The following is an 11325-nucleotide window of genomic DNA, read 5'->3' as shown; positions in this document are numbered from 1 at the left end:
TATTCATTAAATTATTTAATAATTTTTAATATTAACTTCCTATAAAAATAAATACACGCGAATATTTACCTTTCTTCAGCCATGATCATGAATGAAAAATTGCAAAGTCTGAATGCCGAAGCCGTCGATTGATTCGAGGTATGTGTTTGGAAACGTGACACGTAGCCCACTTCATTTCACTATCTCTCACATGCACTGCACGTGACATCTACCATTCAACAATCATTTGTGATTTGTCATTTGAGACTCTCAATTTTACTTCCTTCTTAAAATTATTATAAGCAATTTAGTTATTCATTTCATTAACAATTTGAGTATACCACAAAAAATATAAATTTATTTATATCTAATAAATTTTAGGTTCAATCAAGTAATTTTGTTAAGTAATTATATCAAATGTGATTCAATTTTCTTAAACATTCTTCCTGTTTACATTAAATAATCTATTAACTTAGTTCATTATATCTAATAAAGGTTAGGTTCAATCAAGTAAATTTGTAAGTATTTTTATTAAAAAATAATAGTTTATTTTATAAAATACTCAATTTAGTCTTGATTTTATCATTTATAATTTAATTTAGTCCCTATGATTATATTTATAATTCAATTTAATATTTTTATTAATAACAAAATATATACCAATTATTAACTTGAATTATACTTATTTTTAAAAATTTATTCATTTATTTCTGTTAAATCCTTCAATATTTCTCTTAACTTTTTAGGAATTATTCTATCCAGAGTTGTTAAAATTAGATTGGATTAGCCAATTTAATTAAAAAATTGGTTAATCAGACTCTAAACCAATTCAATTCAACATTTTGATTGTTTAAAAAAAATCGATTAAAATTGAACAAAATCAATAAAAATTATAAGTCAACAATTAATAAAAAAAAACTTTTTCATTGAATTTGAACTGAGAACAAGTTATNTAATTTAAAAAGTTCAACTAATAATTTATCGATTAGAATAATAAATTAATAAATTAATAATTTGACTAATTTAATTATCAGTTCGATTCTAACAACTATGATTTTGTTGTCTATTGTTGGATGCTTAAATAACATCAATGAATCCGACCAAAAATTTCTAAATATAAAATCTAAAATAAAATGGAAATTTCAGTTTTTCCTTTTAGAGAAAAAAACCCCTAAAAATATATGATTGATTCTTATTTTGTAGTCTTAAATATCAACGTCGTTGTAGCAAAGCCGTATAGGAGACCAATTTTTTTATGATTTTTTCTTCTAACTTGTTTATTCCTTGTTTACTATCTCCTAGCCTAATAACCTTCCCATTTGTTTTTATTAGCAAAACAAAACAAAAAGCTGCATGTGTTCAATTTTGAGTTTTTTTCCTCTCATGTAAGAAAAAGAAAATTCAGATTTCATAACTCTATATTGTAAATTAATTCAAGCAATTCTTTTTCGTTTTAGTTGAGAAAATAGTGTAACATGCAAAACACAAAAAGTGAGAATGCAATGGATAATGTTGCTTCTGACGATAAAGTCAAAAATTCAAAATATTAAAGTTAGACTTCGGATAAGTAAAAACAACAAAAAAAATTCAATAATATTTTAAGTTGTAGACCGTGTAAAAATAAAATTAAAAAAGTGTAAAAATTTAAAGATTGTCTAAAAGGTTGTGTAAACACATACTAAAAATAAATTTGAACTTTTGGTACTATTCATCTTATGTTAGTTGATATAAATATTTATGATTAGTTTGTTTGCCGTTAGAGATTATTAGTTACTAATGCATAATGCATATATAGATTACACATTATAACTATTATTTTTTGTGATTATTCATTCTATTTCAATAATAATTTTTCTCTCATTCAGTTGCTTTTTTCACAGCTCCTCTTCTCTCACTCTCTCTCTTTCTCACTACAACTTTCACCACTCAAATCTTTATTATAGTGTGGTGAGCGTAGACCGTTGTATCAGTGACGATAATCGAGTAGGACATAGTAAGAAGAAGAGATAGCTACTAGAGGCTCCCGATTCGGCCTATTTATGGCGAATGAGAAGCCAATGGAGGATCCAACTTCAACGATAGAGGATGAATTTTTTTCGAACGACATTCAGACACTCACAAAACTCCTGAATCAACTTTCAAGATTTGGGAGTTTTCAAGGAAGAATGAATCAGAACTAGAATACGAATCAGAATCGCAACGTGAATCAAAACGCAAATCAGAATCCCCTTCCAGCACCCACATTGATCTGAATAGCCCCTATTATCTGCATCTAGTTGAGAATCTTGGAATTTCCATTGTAAACGTGGCATTGAACCCATAAAACTATCATTTTTTGTCCCGAAATATGCGTCTTGCTCTCAAAGGTAATAACAAATTAGGTTTTATTGATGACATTCTCCCCAAACCCGATGTGAATGATCCTTTAATTATAGTTTGGGAAAAATGTAATACCTATGTGATTGCTTGGTTGAATTTGTCTCTTAATCTTGAAATCTCTCAAAGTGTGATATGGAATAAAATGACATGTGATATGTGGAGTGATTTGAGACATAAATATATACCACCAGCATGATGTATTTAGAGTGGCTAAATTGGAGGAGGAGATGTATGTGGCTAAGCAAGGAGAGCTCACTATTACTGCTTAATTCACCAAATTGAGGGCAATTTGGGAAGAGCTAAATTGCTCTAGAACCAATTACTAGTTATTCTTGTGGAATTGAGTGTGTTTATGGATTGGGAGTATTGAGAAATTACAGCAAGAACAAGCAGGTTGTTAGATTGCTTGGAGGTCTCATGATGGATATGGACATGTGCGGTCACAAATGATGTTATTGAAACCAATGCCAGATGTGAATCAAGCATTTTCTATGTTGACGCAACAAGAACGCCAACTACATTTTCTAGAAATCAACAAAACTTGTGGACTGATAAGCTCTTTTGAAATTGAAAGTGGAAAGAAAATCCATTTCTCTTATTTCGGAAACAACTATCAGGGTAGGGGTGATGCGTGAGCATCTTTCCTATCTTTTCTTAGTGAATTTGTATTTAATTTGTTAAGTTTAATCAAGAATTAATTATCTTTTAGCCACTATGGATGCTACTTTGAGTCTTGTGCAATTCTGTTTATTTTAGGTAGCATTTGGCTAGATTTGATGGAGTTTCTACAGCACAAGAATTAAAGGAGATGACAGCGAGGAGCGACGCGCACGCGTACCTGACGCTTGCGCGTGATTTGGAGCTTTTCATGGCGTCGCGTGTGCGTACCTGACGCATGCGCGTGATTTGGAGATTTGTGCAACGACGCGTGCGCGTACCTGACGCGTAGGCGTGACACGCAAAATAGACCATCAAAGCGTACGCGTGACATGCGCCACGTGCAGAAAACGCAGAAAACGTTGGGGCAATTTTTGGGCCCCATTTTGGCACTCAAGTAAGTCGCAGCTCTCTGCCAAGTTAGGTGCGGATCCAGTGAAGCTAATTGGTCCCCACGTTACAAGGCGCATATTTAATTGATTCTGATTTAAATTTAAATTTTAAAATAGAAAAATATATTATTTTAATTTTAGGAATTAGATTTTAAATTTTTAGAATTAGATATAAAAGAAAAAAAGGAATTCTATTCAAAGGGACATTTGGTATTCTACAGTTTACCTGAATCCTTATTTTCTTCTCTGAACCATGAGCAACTAAATCTCCACTGTTAAGGTTAGGAACTCTGTCTATTGTATGGATTGATATTATTATTTTTCTATTTTAATCCATGTTTTGATTTATATTTCAAGAATTGTTTTCGTTTTTTATTTTATGAATTTGGGTGGAATGGAAGTATGACCCTCTTTCTAATTGAGTTTTTGTATAACTTGGAAAAGCTCTTTACTTGAACAACAACTTGAAAACAATTTCTCCTAAATTCTAATTATCTGGATTTAACGGGATACGTGACATATAATCCTCTTTTATTTGGGTAATTAGGATTTTTGTGGCATATAAACTGGAATTTGATCTTTACCCTCTAATTGAAATTAATTGACCAAGGAATTGGCAGTTGATGAATTTTAGAGGAGACTATGAAGGTCTAAGGAATTAGGGTCTAGTCACATATAGTTTGCCATGAATTAAATCTTGCATGATTAAAATAGTTAGTAAGAAAATTCAATCCAGAAAATAGATATCTCTAAAGCCTAACTATCTTCTCCCATATTATTTACATCAATTTATTGCTTGCTGTCTTCAAACTCTGAATTTACTATTTAATGCAATTGAACACTCAAACACCATTTTCTGTTTGTCTGACTAAGCTAATCACTCAATTATTGTTGCTTGAACCATCAATCCTCGTGAGATCGACCCTCACTCACCTGAGGTATTACTTGGTACGACCCAGTGCACTTGCCGGTTAGTTTGTAGGTTATAAATTCCGCACCAAGGGGTTGCTTTGGAAGAGACAGAGGTGGAAGAGGAGGTAGAGGAGCCCCTAGAATATGTACATATTGTCATAAGTTAGGCCACTTAGTCGACACATGTTATAGAAAGCATGGACTACCTCCTCATATGAATCAAGCTCAAAAGATAATAAACTGTGCAAATTCATTTGGTGGCAGGAAAATTAAAGAAGCCAACAGTGAACTCTCCACTCCTCCTCAAATTTCGAACCCCCAGACCCCCGCAGTTCAACTCTCCATCGACAGACCTCCCATCCTCTGGGTCCTCAGCACTGCTTCCTACCCCAAACCTCCTGAGTGGCTCCGTCGCTCACTGCAGGTGTCAGGCTCACCGTCGCGGGCTCACGGCAACATCATCGTCTTCTCCTGGTCGCGGCACACTCAGCAACGTCGTCGTCTTCTCCTAGTCATGGCAGACTCGTCGCCGGTCGTCATCGCTGGTCTTCCCCTTTTCTTTGTCGAATAAGTCAGCCTGTGATTTCTGATTAGGTTAATTGGATTTCTTAATTTCTGATTAGGTTAATGAATTTCTAAATTTCTGATTAGGTTAATGAATTTCTGAGTTTTGAATTTCTGAGTTTCTGATTAGGTTGGCGAATTTCTGAATTTCTGATTAGGTTAATGAATGTCTGAGTTTTGAATTTCTGAGTTTCTGATTAGGTTAATGAATTTCTGAATTTCTGATTAGGTTAATGAATGTTTGAGTTTTGAATTTTTGATTAGGTTAATAAATTTTTGAATTTATGATTAGGTTAATGAATTTCTGAGTTCTGAATTTCTGATTAAGTTAACAAATTTCTGATTAGGTTAATCTGATTCCAGTTCTGAATTTCTGGTTTATAATTTATATTTTTGAGTTAGGTTGATATGATTTTGATTTCTGATTCTAATTTATATTTGAGTTAATCTGAAGTTAGGTTAATCTAATTCTGATTTTTAATTTATATTTTTGAGTTAGGTTGATGTGATTTTGATGTAGGATTCAAACAAATCGGAATCTACCATCTCTACCATTACATCATGAAAAAGGCTTGAGGATTCTACAATGTGATGAATTATGCTTTGTAGATTTTGGATATGTTTGATACTTTGATTGTTTAAGGATATGTTTGATATTATTTGTTGTTGTTAATGTTTTTGGAGACTATAAACATGTTAATGTCTTTGTTGTTGTTAATGTTGTTAATGTCTTTGGAGAAAAGGAACATGTTGTTGATGTCTTTGTTATTGTTAATGCTTTAGAGACAAGGAACATGATGATTGATATGGTTTTTTCATTTTTTTCCCAATTTTTTCAAATTTGTTTAATTTCTTAAAAATCCGTGGATATCCGTGGAGTCCCTGATCCCCGGCGGATATGGAGTCCCCGTTACCCGTGGCGGGGACGGGGTGGGGACGGGGACTGGATATTGCGTCCGCCCCCGTGGGTACCCGTTGCCATCCCTATCTGTGTCTGAGTACTGTTTCTTTCTCGAAACTGCCCTGATTTCCTGGAAAAGTAGCAAGCAGCAAACAGTCTCCCCCTCTTCATCCGATGCTGAGTACCGGGCATTAGCAAATGTGACTTGTGAAGGGTTATGGCTTGTCCGCTTGTTAAGGGTTTTTGGTGTGAATCATGAGAAGTCGTTCACGCTGTATAGCGATAGCTAATCTGCACTTCATATGGTTACCAACCCTATTTTTCATGAGCGCACCAAGCACATTGAGATCGACTGCCATATCGTGAGGGACAAGGCTAATGATGTCACCCTGAAATTGTTATCTGTGACCTTTACCAACCAGACAGCAAACTTTCTCACCAAAACATTGGCTCCAGGACTATTTTCTTCTTATTGTGGTAAACTAGGACTATTAGATATTCACACTCCTAATTTGAGAAGGAATGTTAGTTGATATGGATATTTATAATTAGTTTGTTTGCTATTAGAGATTATTAGTTACTAAGTTACTAATGTATATATAGCTTACACATTGTAACTGTTACTTTTTATTATCATTCATTCTACTATAATAACAATTCTTCTCTCATTCAGTTACCTTCTTCACAGTCCCTCTTCTCTCACTTTCTCTCTTTCTCACTATAACCTTCACCGTTCAAATATTTATCATCTTATGAGACAAAATATGAAAATTTACTTATATGTAAGGTTATAAAACTTAATTTTAAAATGAATTTTAAAACTTAATTTTTATAAAACTTAGTATATGAGATTATATTAAATTTTTTAAAATGTAAGCTAATTTAAAAAACACATTCTTATATCTTTTTAAAGTACCTATAATTTTTAAAATGTATAATTATGAATATCTAATTTTTTTTTATTTATCAAACACAAAATAAGATAAATATTTCTAATATTTTTTTTACCAAATTAACTCTTAAATGCCAAATAACTTCGATAATTGCTAGGTCATGCACGAGTTAAGCTTATCTCATGAGACATATTATATATACGAAAAATTTCTTACTATTAAAGTATTTAAGAATTTCTCCTCTCTCTCTATATATATTTACCAATTTTAAACAATATAATCTCTAAGACCAATCTCTTTTGATTATGAAAAATAATAAGGAAATTTTATGAATAATGAAGGTTGAAAATCTTATATTATTTGCGTCAAACATCTATAGCTTAGCTTGTGCACACTACAAGAGAGGCGCAGAATACGGCGATTTTCTTTTTGATTAGCGGCGGTTTTAGGCCGCCGGCTAACTGGCCGCCATCGATATGAGCACTGGAATTGGGTTTTGCGGCGGTTTTCCGCAACCATTAGTATAACCGCCGCTAAATCAAAATTTCGTGGCACACATTAGAAAATCGCCGCCAAATAAGACTGACACGATTTACTTCATGTTTATTGGCGGTTTTCAAACCGCCACTAAGTGGTACTATAGTTTCGGTCATAATTACCAGCGGTTGCAAACCGCCGCCAGATGTAACAGATTTTTTAATCTTTGAACAACGTTTTGGCGGTTTAAAACCACCGCTAATTTAAGGGAAAAAAAAAAGAAATTTGGGTTTTTCAAAAATACACATATAATTTTTTTAAAATATTATAGAATTATTTTTTTTATTCTTTTTAGATTTTTTATTATTTTAAGAGTGAATATTTTCAACCTTAGAATCTAAACTTGTAGCAAAAACAAAAAAATTATTTACAAAACAAAATAATATATTCATGAAAATACGAAGAAAATAAATATCTTGCAAAGAGTTGCTCAATCTAATTCAGCAAAATGTTTGCTTCAATCCAAAATATCTCCAATCCTAATATACTACTTTTCACTCTATCATTCCACGAAACTCATCTCTGTAGCGATGTCTGGTGGTAGCTCCTCACTTTACTGTTGAAATAGATAAATCAGAGCACTCTCCATCGCCTTCATCTTTTTCTTCTCTGCTGCTGCCTCATCCCCCCTCGCCTTCCTCTTCAACTTCTCACCTTCCAGCTCTGCCTGCAGTTCAAGCAGCGTCCTCTGGGTCTCCTCTAGTTGGACTCCGTTGCCAGGCACATGTGAATTCGGACTGAAGAGTTGACTAGGAGTTGGTCCAAAACCCACATCACGTACTCTATCCGGTTTCTCTTTTCCGAAAACCTGAGCAATGGAATCATTTTGAGACAACACTCTAGAAGACTCATCCTATTACTCAATCTCCTCAATTTTTTTCTACAGACACAAATTAGCAAATACAATCATTTTGTTGATGGGTCCATCTCATGTCAAGAACACACCAAACATGATGATTAACTGTATGACGGTCATCACAGTAAAAAACACACAAATATTGAGTATAATATTGGTTTCAAAAGATAACAACATAGGATGTCAACCACTATAAAAAGAAATAAAGGATAAATGAAACTCAATCATTTAAATTCCACCCCAACTACTTCCAAATTATATCGAAGTTCAAAATGTCTAGAAACATAACAGGTAAATTTGCAATGATAATTAAAAGTAAGCTGAATTAGAAATTATAAAGGTCTTTTGGTCCATTTTGATATAGGGGAGTAAACTATTCCGTAAAGAAATAAAAAAACAAAATAACATAGAAAAGTAGACTATTACCCTATTTGAGGTCATAACTTTATGATCAATTATAAGTAGTAGTACTTACACTAATTGATCTTGCTTCATCATTGTTATAGGAGCCATCTTTTTTTTTGTGCAATGTGATCTATAACTTTCCTCTACCAACTCTTCTCCCTTATTGTTCCGACTGTATCAACAAAGCTTATGCCATTACCGTATTTCACACAATCAAAAAAACTTATTAAGTCATAGAAATAGTCCAATGAGTGAATAAAAAAGTAAAGTACCTCTTCTTTCATCTGCCGTGCAAAGCTTTTCGAACTGCCAATGTGGGTATATAGTTGTTTTGATCGATTCTTCGTATTTTTTTTGCACTTCTCCTATTGGTCCATCAAAAACAAAGGGCAATTAAAAACCGATTTAAAAAGACTCAATGTAACATAAATTGTATTGTTGTATACCAATGATATACTAGATTATCTTCGTCTCAGTTTTGGTGCAATAGTCGAAGAACCATCTCCAATGCTCTCGATCGATTTTCAGCAGATGGTGTTCAATATTTTGTTCAGTCGTGAATGTTGGCTCGTAAAAAGCATTATACAACCTCAACTTTGTTTCCTTTCAAGATTTTTCTATACTTTTCAAAATATTTTTTTGATAGTTTTTTCGCTATCTTCGTCAAAGTGAAAAATTTGCTATACACATAATATAATTTGTCAATAATTATAAAAATAAGCAAATTTAATTCAAAGAAGATATAAACTTTTATCTCAACATATTTATTATAAACCTTGTCTTTAGTAGTAGAGAAAGTTATTAAATAAAGAGACTTAATTATATTATTATTAATAGGTGCATGATAATATATAATAAGATTTGTGTGAAGAACTTAATCTAGAAACATATATATAATTGAGAATTGGCGACTCGTATCGAATATATATATATATATATATATATATCATACTATTAATAATATAATATTTTAGACTAAAAATTTAAAAAATCATCGATAGAATGGTAATGACAGAAAAGATTCCAATGGATATAGTGTTAAGATGGATGAATTTAATTTTGATGTTAAATATGTGAATAGTTATAAAAAATAGATATAATTATATAGTTATATAAAATATTTTTATATTATTAGTATATTAAAATTAAATTTTATAATATATATTAAAATAAAAAATATATATTAAAAATTAAAAATAAATTAAACTACACATATATTTATACACAAATATATAATAATTGAATTAATAACTGATTTTTTATGTGCACATAATATTTTTATTTATAAAATTTAATTTTCATATACCATCAAACAATCAATTGTATATTATTGCATCGATAAAAATTTAAATTTATTATTTAAAAAATAACTAAATACATAAATTGAATTAAATAATTATATAATACTCTTTATACTATTTTTATATATACTATTCTTAGTGTATAAATGATGCTCATATTAATATTAACTAATTGTGATGCTTACTAAGTCTAAATATGCAATGGCACAAGTGGTTGAGTTGACAAATAACTTTGACAAAAAAAACATATATTTAATTTTAATTGGTGGGCTAATAAAAAATCATTTTGCACTAGCCGAGTTGAAAATAATGACATGTGTTAATTTAGTATTAGATAAAGCTTAATAGATATAGTCCCATTTGAATTTGAAAAATCATTAGTCTAAATTATTTAACGTATAAGACAAATACGTCTCACTTAAATCAAAGTTTTAGTTAAGAGTAATAGAACCTAATGGGTCTATACAAAAATTTGAGAAATAGATTTATAAATTTCTTGAAAAAATTAAATAACAATTAAGTATCTAAGAATCGCTGTGCCTCTCATTTATTAACCAAGAGTGTTGATCATAAAGACATAAACAAACACGTACACTCAAGTTTTTCAAGGACTTTGCCCTGTAATATAATCCAAACTTTCAAATTTAATATGATTAAGACTAAGTGTCATTTTTTTATTTATGGTTTCTAGTTCATGTTGTAATTTGACATACCAATAGATATTTATGGAATCTAGGTATGAAAAATGATAAATTGAAATACTAGCTACCTACTCAAAATAAATTTTAAAATTACTTCTGTGCTTCTACCCTAAAAGAAAAAAAAAAGGAAGTCCTTCGTTCACACTAATTGTTAATTTTTTCACAAAATTAATCGTCGTATAAAATATATATTAAAATATAAAATATATATTAAAAATATATAAAATAATATATATATTTAACTATTTATATATCCCATGACTAAGTTGGTAGTTAATTTTTTGTTTACATAGTGATATTTTTGGGTCTGGACATAATGTGATAATTTGGTAGCCCTACATCTGTCTTCCTCTATTTTGTTCGTCATATATCGTTGTTCTCTTGTCTTATGAACCAACGCAATGCTTTTAATTGTTTTTGTCCAACAAAGCACTGGTCAAACTATCCCTTTTTTTAACAAATATGGGCTACTGACCCATTACATGCTTCATTCTTTTTTTTTTGGTATATTAAGTACCTAAGTCCAATAATAAATTAATAATTCTTTAACCAACTTGAATTGGTGGCAAGGCTTTGTATCAATGGCCTATTTGTTGGCCTCATATAGCCACATCCCGGATTTGATTCCCAGCTGTAGCTAAGTGTGATAGAATCTGAATCCTGTGTGCGAGTGTGACGTGCGTGAGTGGATAATGCTTAAGATTGAAGGTTGTTCAATCCATCAACTACAACAACAACAACAAAGCCTTGTCCCACTAAGTGGGGTCGGCTACATGAATCAAACGACGCCATTGTGCTCTGTCATGTATCATGTCTACAGAGAGACCGTTTACATGTAGATCTCGTTT

This window comes from Arachis duranensis, chromosome 8 (assembly GCF_000817695.3).
Source record: "Arachis duranensis cultivar V14167 chromosome 8, aradu.V14167.gnm2.J7QH, whole genome shotgun sequence".
In the NCBI taxonomy this organism is placed as follows: Eukaryota; Viridiplantae; Streptophyta; class Magnoliopsida; order Fabales; family Fabaceae; genus Arachis; species Arachis duranensis.
The sequence above is the reverse complement of the archived record's forward strand: the minus strand, read 5'-3'. Positions refer to the sequence as shown.